Source organism: Phycodurus eques, chromosome 9, assembly GCF_024500275.1.
Source record: "Phycodurus eques isolate BA_2022a chromosome 9, UOR_Pequ_1.1, whole genome shotgun sequence".
NCBI classification, from domain to species: domain Eukaryota; kingdom Metazoa; phylum Chordata; class Actinopteri; order Syngnathiformes; family Syngnathidae; genus Phycodurus; species Phycodurus eques.
Window position 1 is genome coordinate 5,720,847 of NC_084533.1, and position 12,974 is coordinate 5,733,820.

The window sequence follows — 12,974 nt, forward strand, 5'->3', positions numbered from 1 at the left end:
TTCAGACGACTTCACAAGAAGCAGAGCCTTTGGCTCAAGGTGTTTCTTCTTGACTTCACTGCCAATATCCTCGGTCTCTTCTTCTGGCTGGGCTCGCCTCTTGGCCGCCCTCTTCACAACCTCCTCCTCCTCCCTTGCATTGTTTTCACATCTCTCTTGATTCTCCTCAAGTGGGTCACCATCACCTGCAGGAGTTCCAGGCATTGTTGGGATTGGACTTTCACCATGAAGCTGTGTCTTCGTCTCGGGTCGTCTCCGCTTACAGTCTTGTAGTTTTGCCGGGAGAGGCTGATCCTTTAGAAAAGACAATGCCATTTCATTTAAGTGGTCAAAAAAATATTTATTCACTACAAATAATATATCTTTGTTCATCGATATGTGCCACTGGTATACAGTGTAATGCAAATGCTCTTCCACTAGAGCAGTGATTTTCAAAGTGTGTTAGTGGTAGGTAGTATGTGTCAGAATAAAAGTATATAAGTTATCCTCTAATCCTATTTCAAAGCATGAGTTTAGCACTATAATGTTGACCCGACTATTTTAGTTTATAGGACCTGGACTATGGACGACATCAAAAAGACCTTAGAAGGACTGACACCACATAAAGCAGACATAAACCAGTTTGTGGAGGAATTGGAAAATTTAAGGCGATCATATTATTTAAATGGTGCGGAAATCCAACAAGTGTGGATGACGGCCATGGGTCCAGATTGGCATAATATTAGAGGACCACGGAATCCAAGAGATGCAAATGAGATTTTGGCCCATGATAGTCGCAAATTGGGACACCGGGTGCAAGGATTAATTAACAGAGCAACCCAGCGTTTCAGACAGAGAGCAAATTACACTGAAATATGAAGAGTAAAATAAAAGGATGATGAGCCTTTTTGAGGAATACAGAGTAAGAATGACAACTGTATTCAAGACTCACAGCGGCCTGCAGGAGGATGGAGATGTAAATGAGCCATTTCAACAGCAGTTGAAGAATGCTCTCCATGCAGGTTTAAAAGACGCAATTCGCAGCTGGGTTAACAAACATTACATTGGCCTGCCGACAGGCACCTTGGAGGAGTATGGAAATCACGCCCTCCATCCTGAAAAAAAATATAAAATAAATAAATAAATGAAAGATAAAAAGAAACACTAACAGCATTAATGACTGAAGGGAGAAAGGTGATCCCCAAATTACAAGACAAAATGTCAGAGAATGATTTGCATATTACACTCTGGTACAAAGGTACACCTGGTCCAGATGTGGAATATGAGAGAAAATTGGCAAAAATAACACCAGCCAGAGTCACTGTGACTTATTTATACACTGATACAGAAAGTACAGAAGTTGCAGGAGTGACATTAAATGAAAAGATGGCAGCACTGTTTAGAATGTGGACTCCCCCCCACATCTCATTGTACAAAAATAGACATAATAATGGAAAGACTTAGGGAGAATAGTTGAACAAGGTGAGAAAGCAACTGATTGGGTTACCTTTTCAACCAATACAGAAACAAGTGCCTCAACAGGATTAGAAAGAAAGGTACTATTTTGGACAATTCGGGCACAAGAAGGGATACACTTACATTCTCAGCAAAAATGAGACTTAATGCTCACTGAGGATGAGGAGGATTTGTTGAAGGAAGTGTCAGAGAAGCTATGGTCTAAAGGACCTACAGATGTTGGGTTAATAAAAGGAACCTTACCAGTACAAATCAGGCAGAAAACTGAATACATGTGTGAGACTGTGTGAGACAATAGCCATTGAAACAGGATGCATATGAAGGCATCAAACCAGTAATTGAAGGTTTGATTGCTGCTGGAGTAATAGTAAAATGTGATGACTCGCCATGCAACACTCCAATATTCCCACTAAAGAAAGTGCCACAATCTGAAGGATGCCGCATGGTGCAAGACTTACAAGGAGTAAATAATGCAGTCATTCAAAGAGCTCCATGTGTGCCTGACCCTTACACTTTGTTGAATACAGTCAGGCCAGATGCTACAGTCTTTACTGTAGTAGATATCAGCAATGCATTATTTTCTATACCCATAGATAAGGATAGTCAGTTTTGGTTTGCATTTACATTTGGAGGATAAAGATACACTTTTACTAGATTGCCACAAGGCAATAAAGCCCCCACACCTCCAGGCATTGCCACATCCTTAAAAGGTCATGGAATGTGATACCACCTACTCAAGCCTTAATAAAAAGAAGCAGCTGCAGGATAGACACATGTGTTAGCAGTAGAAGATAACAAATTATTGTAGAATCTGGGTTCAAAATTATGCGGAATTCACTGCGCGCATGAGTAAAATGATGTATGAGGAAGACCTCAAAATGACATCACCCTTAAAGTGGATTGATGAAGCAGAAAAAGCTTTTTTTGTGAAATAAAACATGATTGTCAAGAGTTAGCAGAAACAACAGCCAAAAGCAGAAGTGACCTGAAAGATCAGCCTTTCGAAAAAGGAGAGGTCCTATTTGTAGATGGCTCATCTAAGAAAAATGAACTAGGGAAAACAAAAACAGGTTATGCAGTAGTGACTAAAGACACTATAATAAAAGCTGAGCGGTTACCATCAAATTACTTAGCTCAGGCAGCAGAATTAGCAGCGTTAACAGAAGCGTGTAAAATAATGAGAGGAAAGGATGTTACTATTTACACAGATCGTCAATATGCATTTGCCATAGTACACGCCTTTGCACAATATTGGAAGAATAGAGGCATGATATCATCAACAGGCAAATTGGTTACACATGGAGAATTCTCATCAACATTACAAAAAGACATCTATGTATGACAAAAAATAATAAAACTATCCTGCCAAAACAATCTATACAAATGAGCTGCTATATTGAGTCATGGTGTAACACGTCTCAACAGGAGGGATGGTGGGGCAGATACATCAATATTATACAACTTATGGTTTTAATTCTTCTTTGACATGTGCAAGGCACAATCCACAAGGTAATTTGAGACTACGTAGAGGACGCTTCCCTACACCACAATACCTGTTTCAAATGATCCATATGGACTTTATTGAATTAAACCAAAGTGAGGGAAAAATATGTTTGGTCATTATAGATGCATTTTCAAAATGGATAAAAATCTTCCCAACCAAATATCCAGATGTATTGACAGTGGAAAAAGCACTTTGTAAGGACATCATTTCAAGATGTGGTATTCCTGAAAAAATATACAGTGATAAACGGTAACCATTTTGTTAACCAAATTGTGAAAAAGATAGGAGTGATGTTTCACATTGATCTAAAGAATCATTACCACCCTCAGAGCGCTGGATTAGTGGAAAGGATGAATGGAACAATAAAAAACAGATGATGGCAAACAGGAAGGCCTTGGACACAGTGTTTGGAATTAGTAAAGCTGTATATAAACATAACAAATACTTCAGGCCTAACACCCTATGAAACATTGTTTGGAAGGCCTTATAAACTACCTCAATTTAAGAACCAATGGGAAACAAATGATGAAGCTAATTTAGCTGACTACATGCGTAAAATGTTAGAAAAACAACAACAAGCACAAAAACAAGGTGGTGAGGATCCTTTTGTTTCCCAGCAGGATGCCAAACTAGTTGAGCCAGGAGACTGGGTTCTTGTAAGAAGTGTGAAGAAGAAACAGTGGTACACAGCTAAGTGGCAAGGCTCATTTCAAGTATTTTTGACAACCCCACAGCTGTAAAGACAGCAGAAAGGTCAACTTGGATTCCTTTGACACATTGTAAAAAGGTCATTTAGGTTGAAAACTCCGACAAGGGAGGTGAGCAAATGTCTGATTAGGGTGGTCGCGGACATTTAGAATCTGGGAAGACCTGAAAGTCAGTAAAGATTTTATATGACACCAAACTAAAGTAGAGGGGATATTTCAACCAGAATGACCCCTAAGTGTTTAAAATCAGCTATTGGGTGTTGGATGTCAACGCTATCTGTTATTTTGATTTTTATGTTAGTATGGTATTTGTGGGAATCACCCAAGGTTAAACGAACGGACCATAAAGTAACCACTAAACCCTTACTCTTACACAGGGTTAGACATAGTAGCGGACAGTCAGGAACACCAATTCCTGTCATTCCCTGGATAGTCTCATGGGCATATAATAATTCAATTAGGGTAACCATAGCACCAAACACAACGACTAAATTGAGGCTCCCAATTATTAATTTAAAGGGATTTTCAAACACCAAACAGATAACTGGAAAAGGTTATGAGACGTATTGGTGGTACCTTACAGGACATGTATTAGATTTGAGTTGGAATTACATGTATGAGTTGGGACAGCGTGTTTCCTGTGACTAGAGTTGATAAGCACAAACCTGTTTTCCACAAAGGTCTGGGAGTAAACAAGTGTTTATTGCAGTAGAGTATAAAGTGTAAATCAGATAAGGGTGTGGGAGTTTATTGCAGGAAAGCTCCCACCAGGGTGCATGTGGAGGCCGCGGGGAACAGATGTTGGAGAGGAGGTGGCTGCGAGGAGCCACTGTGGACATAAGATGCAAGACCGCACATGGAGCCAGCAGCAAATGGTCATCATTCTACAGGACAATGAAGACGTCAGATGGGACCTGGACCAATCAGATGACGACGATTCTATACTTCCTCTTTGAAACATTGTATAAGTCTGGGGCAAGAACAGATAGCTTTGATCAGTCTGCGCTGTCTCTGCTGAGGCTAGGATAAGCGTAGCTGCTGACCCAGAGCTCTGTAAAATGTATAGACTCCTCTGTCAGGTATAAATTGGTTGACTTTTAACACGTCGTTAAAATTGTAGCTCTTTCACGAAAATGAACACTCATGGAACCTCGAGAGTAATAGGTGATTATAAAATTAAGGTTCCAACAGTATCAATAGTGGTAGAAATTAACTTCAATCCGTAGTCAAGAGGGGACATCTGGTGGTGGTGTAGAAATGCTACACAATTTGATAAATTGCAAAAGAATGTAACAGGTCTCTGTATCCTAGTGACCTTGTTGTTGCCGGTATCAGCACATCCCATGTCTGTACAAGAATTAACAACTAGTCTATCCACTCTCATGCCAGAACATTGGCAACGTCAGAGAGAAAAGAGAAGCAGACTGGCAGGGCCAAAATGATCCAACATACATTGACGCCGTTGTTGTTCCCCATGGTGTTTTAAGTGAGTACAAATTCGAGTATCAAATAGCTGCAGGATTTTAGTCCTCGATCTGTTGGTGGTGTACAACCAACAAAAACGTAGACAGAATCAACTACATCCATTACAACGTGCAATAATTGGGCAATTGGACGCAGACTGGGTTTGAAGCTGTACATGAACAGCTATCAGCCACATCACTTATGGCATTCCAAAACAGGATAGCTGTTGACATGTTGTTGGCTGAGAGGAGGAGTATGTGCTATGTTCAGGAGAACAACGCTGCACATTCATTCCCAACAACACAGCTACGGATGGCAGTCTCACCGATGCCATAGAGGGACTCCGAACCCTTAATGGTAAAATGAAGGAACACTCTGATGTTGACACCTCCATGTGGGACTACTGGATGAATACCTTTGGAAAATACAAAGCCATGGTCTCCTCAATTTTGGTATCAATCGCTGTTTTTGCAACAATTTTGACCTTGTGTGGATGTTGTATTCCTTGTCTGCGTTCTCTCATTAATAGATTGATAACAACAGCAATCTCACCCATGGGGTACCAGATGGCTCAAATGTATCCTTTACTTGGTCCTGATCCTGAAGATAAAGACAATAATGAAGATAATGACGTGTATTATGACCTGCCTGATTTATTTCTAGATCCAGGTCGCTATGAATAAAGATGAACATTGCCTCGGAGTATAGAAGTATGTGTTTTCATCAAAATGATCCGACAGTCGAAAATCTAATTGAAGTGACTGATGTAAGGTGATGTGAGAATTTGAGTAAATATGTGATAAACAGGAAGGAAATGTCAGAATAAAAGTATATAAGTTATCTCATGTTTACTCTAATCCTATTTTAAAGCATGCATTTAGCAGTATAATGTTGATTGAGTATAAAGTTGATTGTATCATGTAAATTGAAGTTGTCTGTGAGTCTGTTTACACGTTGCTGCTATGTGCTCCCCCAACTTTATAGCAGCAACAGCTGTGTAACTAGGAACCGCCCTAAGAAAATAAAAATAGAGGGAACGACAGAGTGTGTTCAGAGCGGTAGGAGTTTGTAAACTGCGAACAACTCTAATCGTTCTCCTCGCGAGTATATAAACCATCTCTTGTCTTCCTTCCTTGTTTATTGTTTATTAAATTTTCTAGGTTGTTTGAACCTGACAGTATGTAGGCTCTCTCTAGTGGTACACAAAATAATGACAGAATTAATTTATTAATTGCTTTATTAAACATAAAAACATAAAAGAAGGAATTATAATGGAAAGTGAAAGGCAATTTAAAAAAAAAAAGATCAATAGAGTCATTGTTAAGAACAGTTTACATGTACAAAGGGAGTAGGAAGTCAAACTTATTTCATCCTACTATTTGAGTAATAAATACTTTTACTTGTCATGCTAATATAATAGGCTATTTATATAGTGTTTCCCCAACAAAGAAAAGACACGGATAAATCTGTGGTTGATAACCATATGGTTGTGATCAACAAATACACTGACACATGTAGATACAGTACAAGCATATGGGCATTACACAAAAACATGCAAACTGCACCCTAACACATCTTTTCTCATATGCCATCATACTCATACGTACACCTACATATACACATTTGTTTCACTCACTCTTACACACACACAAGTTCAAACATTTAAAAAAAAAAAAATTCAAACATTTCTGCAGTTTCATGTGTTTATACCTGAGTTTTATAATTTTCTAGTACCTTGTTTTTAAACCTCTTTTGAACACTGTTAGTGATTCATACCTTTTCAGTTCTGTATTGTTCCATAAGTTAACACCTCTAACAGAGACACACCTTTGCTTTATCTTTGTTCTTGTCTTGGCTTTCTTGTAGTCACTTGTTCTCCTTAGGTTATAACAACGCTCTCCGATTTCAAACATCTTCTGAGTACTGTGGCAAAGAAGGTTATTGTGGTGATAGAATTTGAGGGATATTTGATAAAACTTTGAAGAGCAAAATAGCAAGCAAATTAATACGTGTCTGTAGAGGAAAATACTGAAATACACGATAACGCTAGACAGAAACTGTCCACAACACGGGAATGAAACCAGTAATTAATTAATGTCACCGCTGCTCGATCACTTGAGAAAAGGGGCCTCTAAATTTAAAGGTAAGCACAGCAAATTTATTTATAGCGCGCATTTCATACACAAGGTAACTCAATGTGCTTTACATGATTAAAAGCATTTAAAAACGAACGAAAAAACAGCTTATAAACATTTAAATAAAAGAGAATAAAAAGTGCAATTATAACAGCGTACAGTGCAAGAAATATAATTTAAACGTGAAAATGCTCATAAAATCTTGAGAAAAAGAGAGTTTTTAACCTGGACTTAAAAACATTCATACTTGGGGCTGACGTCACTTCTGTTGGGAACTTATTCCATTTGTGTGCAGCATAATAGCTAAATGCTGCTTCACCGTGTTTCCTTTGGACTCTGTGTTCCACTATTTGACCTGAGTCTGTCTATCTCAGAGCCCTACTGGGTTTATATACCATTAGCATTTCTTTCATGTATTCAGGATCTAAACCATTTTGTAATTTATAGACCAGTAGCAGAACTTTAAAATCTATTTTACAGTTGATTGGGAGCCAGTGTAAAGACTTGAGAATTGGAGTAATATGCTCTGACCTCTCTGTTCTGGTCAGAACCCGAGGTGCAGAATTCTAAATGAGGTGCAGCTGTTTAATGCTCTTTTGGGGGAGTCCAGTCAGAAGACCATTACAATAGTCAAGTCTGCTTGAGATAAAAGCATGGATGAGCTTCTCCTGGTCTGCTTGGCACATGCAAGCCTTGACTCTGGATATGTTCTTCAGATGTTAGTAGGCAGCTTTAGTAAATTATTTCATATGACTGTTGAAAGTAAGGTCGGAATCTATCAGCAAGGTTTCCGACTTGGTCTTTGATTTTTAAAGAGAGTGACTGCAGGTATTTACTAACAGCAATCCTATTTTCGTTATTGCCAAAACCAATTATCTCAGTTTTGTTGTGGTTTAACTGAAGAAAATTTTGGCTCATCCAGTTATCTGTTTTAGACAGTGACACAACATCTCAATTGAACTGTAGTCATCTGGAGACACTGCTAGATATAACTGTGTGTCATCCAGATAGCTATGATAGTCAAAATTAAAGTTCTAAAGAATTTGACCCAAGGGTAGCATGTGCAAGCTGAACAGGAGGGGTCCAAGAACTGACCCTTGAGGGACCCCATAGGTGTTTGCCATTCGATGAGATTGAACACTTCCAATGGTTACAAAATAACTTCTTTCCTCCAGGTAGGACCTGAAATATTTTAGGACTGTTCCATTTAGTCCTACCCACATTTCCAACTTGTTCAGCAGTATATTATAATCTACCATATCAAAAGCCGCACTGAGATCCAAGACCCGAATTGACACCTTTCCCGAGTTAGTATTCAACCTTATATCATTTAGCACTTTGATAAGAACAGATTCTGTACTGGAGTTTGCATGTTCTCCCCGTGCCTGCGTGGGTTTTCTCCGGGCACTCCGGTTTCCTCCCACATCCCAAAAACATGCATTAATTGGAGACTCTAAATTGTCCGTAGGTGTGAATGTGAGTGCGAATGGTTGTTTGTTGGTATGTGCCCTGCGATTGGCTGGCAACCAGTTCAGGGTGTACCCCGCCTCCTGCCCGATGACAGCTGGGATAGGCTCCAGCACGCCCGCGACCCCAGTGAGGAGAAGCGGCTCAGAAAATGGATGGATGGATGGATTCTGTACTGTGATGAGTTCGAAAATGTGATTGAAATTTGTAAAAAAAAAAAAGTACAGTGTTCCCTCGCCACTTCGTGCTTCACGTTTTGCGGTTTCAGTGCTTCGCGGAGTTTTTACAAAATATTCATTTTAAAAAAATGTAAATAAATACAGCCATATCGCCACAAACATCCGCAAAACTCCTTCAATAACCTTCAATAAGGAAGCGAAACGTGTGGTAACTCCGCGTAATAAGAGAATTGTGAAAATGGAAGCGGCATTGGCATTGTGGATTGCTGATTGCAGGGAAAACACAGTGAGTTTGGACACTAATATTATCAGGACAAAATTACTGTATAATAAATGTTAATTACTGTATAAGGTTTTATAATTAAAGATTTAAGTAAATACGTGTGCTGTTGTAATCTTTGTCTCAAATATGTAAAGTATAAATTCTGTTTACATATTTTAAACATTCTGGTACCCACATACACATCCACGAAAATTCCTGGGGGGGCAAATACTACTTCGCAGTTTTTCACCTTTCGCGGGGGGTTCTGGTCCCCATTAACCACGAAAAACGAGGGAACACTGTACATTTAAGTTCAAGAAATTGCTGAGTTGATTAAAAATAACTTTCTCATCAATCTTGGCTATGAAAGGGAGATTTTAGATGGGTCTGGAGCTTGCTAACATGGAAGCGTCCAGCGTTCTATTTTTTAGCAGAGGCTTAATTGCAGCTACTTTTAAGAGCCCCCGCCCCACCAAATCAGATAGCTCCAGAACTCCTAACAGCAGATAAATACAATGAATTTGCTTGTTATTTTAGTAAAAAATAGAATCCATCAGGTTAAATATCAGCACAAATCAGCAAAATTATAAAATGATACTACATCTGAAGCCACTCAGGAAAAACTCTGTTGTCGGAATTTGATACAGTCGACCAAAGAACTGTCGAGAAAACAGTTCAGCAGCTGAACTGACTCAATACCATCAGAATTTTTCAAAGCTATTGCGAAGTCTGTGCTAGCTGATTTGCAGCAAATAATCAATTGCTCACTTCAGTCAGGCGAGTTTCCTAAAGCTCTTAAAGTAGCTGCCATTAAGGCTCTGCTCAAAAATAGAACGCTGGTATAGACGCATCTCAAATCTCCCTATCGTAGCCAAGATTGTTGAGAGAGTTATTTTTAATCAACTCAGCAATTTCTTGAACTTGAATGGAGTTTTTGACAAATTTCAATCAGGTTTCCGAACTCATCACAGTGCAGAATCCGCTCTTATCAAAGTACTAAATGATATAAGGTTGAATACTGACTCGGGAAAGGTGTCAATTCTGGTCTTGTTGGACCGCAGTGTGGCTTTTGATACGGTAGATCATAATATACTGCTGAACAGGTTGGAAACGTGGGTAGGACCAAATGGAAGTCCTTAAATGGTTCAGGTCCTACCTGGAGGAAAGGAGTTATTTTGTAACCACTGGAAGTGTTCAATCTCATCGAATGGCAATGACCTATAGGGTCGCTCAACGGTCAGTTCTTGGACCCCTCCTGTTCAGCCTGTATATGCTACCCTTTAGTCAAATTCTTCAGAACTTTAATTTTGTCTAACATAGCTATCTGGATGACACACAGTTATATCTAGCAGTATCTCCAGATGACTACAGTTCAATTGAGGTGTTTTGCCACTGTCTAAAACAGATAACTAAAATAAATTGAAAAAAGCCAAAATGTTCTGCAATTAAACCACAATCAAACTGAGATAATTGTTTTTGGCAATAAAGAAAAGAAGATTTCTGCTCGTAAATAATAAATAAATCAATAGCAAATAGTCACTCTCTTTAAAAACCAAAGATCAAGGCCGAAACCTTGGTGTTCTGATAGATTCCGACCTGACTTTCAACAGTCATATAAAATCAATTACTAAAACTGCCTTCTACCATCTGTAGAACATATCCAGAGTGGTGCCTTGCATGTGTCAAGCAGACCAGGAGAAGCTCATCCATGTTTTTATCTCAAGTAGACTTGACTATTGTAATGGTGCTACTGGTGTATAAGGGTCCTGAATACATGAATTAAATACAAAATACAAACCCAGTAGGGCTCTGAGATCGACAGACTCAGGTCAAATAGTGGAGTCCAAAGCAAACATGGTGAAGCAGCATTTAGCTGTTATGCTGCACACAAATGGAATAAGTTGCCAACAGAAGTGACATCAGCCCCAAGTGTGCATGTTTTTAAGTCCAGGTTAAAAACTTATTTTTTCCCATGCTTTTTAGAGCATATCCACTTTTAAATGATATTTCTTGCACTGTACGCTATTTTAATTGTACTTTTATTTTTTTCCCTCTTTGTTTTGAATATTTATACAATTTCTTGTCTTTGTTTTTAAATGGGTTTAATCGTGTAAAGCACATTGAGTTACCTTGTGTATGAAATGCGCTATATAAATACATGTGCTTTGCTTTGCTTCCCTGGTTTGTTCTACCTTTGACAAGTCGAGAAATAACTACCAGATTCCTGCAGTATTCATCTCTCTCCACGCCCACAGCAACTCGAAATATGGGGTCTTTTTATTACTTTTTATTAAGATTACTTCTACGAATAGGCGGCATGGTGATTGACTGGTTAGCACATCTGCCTCACAATTCTGAGGACCAGGGTTCAAATCCTGGCCCAGCCTGCGTGGAGTTTGTATGATCTCCCCGTGCCTGCGTGGTTTTTCTCCAGGTATTCCGTTTTCCTCCAACATCCCAAAAACATCAATGGTCAATTGATTGAAGACTCTAAATTGCCCGTAGGTGTGAATGTGAGTGTGAATGGTTGTTTGTTTATATGTGCCCAGTGATTGGCTGCCGACCAGTTCAGGGAGTATCACGCCTCCTGCCCGAAGATAGCTGGGATAGGCTCCAGGACGCCCGCAATAAACGGTACAGAAAATGGATGGATGGACTACTACGAATACTTGGGGGCAAATAGCACCGATCAGCCCACTTGAATGGAAATCGGTCTTATGAATATTAGATCACTTTCCTCAAAAGCTTTGCTCATCAATGATCTTATCAGAGACCATAATCTTAAACTTTCAAGACAGCCATTATTTTACCCTTACTCAAAAGACCCAACGTGAGTAACCGTAATGTGACCTCTGAGTATTGTAATGTCACTTGTGGAGTCCTGCAAGAACTCGACCCTGTTTTGTTCAGTATTTATATCCTGCCACTTGGCGATATCATACGCAAATAAAAGATTAGATTTCACTATTATGCCGACGATACTCAGCTATACATTCCATTAAAACTAATTGTCCAAGCGATTGTTCTAATCTGGAGTCGTGTTTTGCTGAGATTAAATAGTGGATGTCCTGTAACTTTTTGCTCCTTAACCCTGATAAAAATGAGCTGTTTATAATTGGCCCTGCTAAACATAGTCACTTGTTTCAGGACACCACTCTGACTTTTTACAAAAACGCCATGACTCAAAGTGAGTCAGCAAAAAATCTCGGCGTAATATTTGACTCAACTCTCCCCTTTAAAAAGCACATTAAAGGTCAGATGACAAAGATGTTATGGGCTTAGTTAAAATTCATATTTGCATTGTTTACATAGTATGCAATACATGCACGTAACTTCCAGCAAGTTTTCAACTATAGTTTTGCTAAAAATTATTTTTTTATTACGCGTATTGAGTACTCCCTGAACATACCCGAAGCGCAAGCGCACCGGGGTGTGGTTACTCTATCCACCGCAAGGGCTACCAGACGTGACGTTGCAATTGACAAACACAGCGCGCTACACTCTATATGCAATGGCGGGAAACGTGCTGGAATATGAGGAGGAGGATTTCGACATACAATCTCCCATACGTCCTCCTCATGAGAAAGAGAAACCAGCGTCTTCATTCCTTTTGTGCATTTTTATTGGTGTTGGGTGACATAAATCCAACATTAAAATTGGTCCTTCGAGCCGGATGTCAATACACCCGTGGATTCCAGTCGTGGAGCCGACATCCAGTTAAGAGACCGTGGCCACGGCAATTGAGACCCTATCCGGGACTGGTCTTCGTTCTTCTCAACAGGGATCTGAAGGTTGACGACA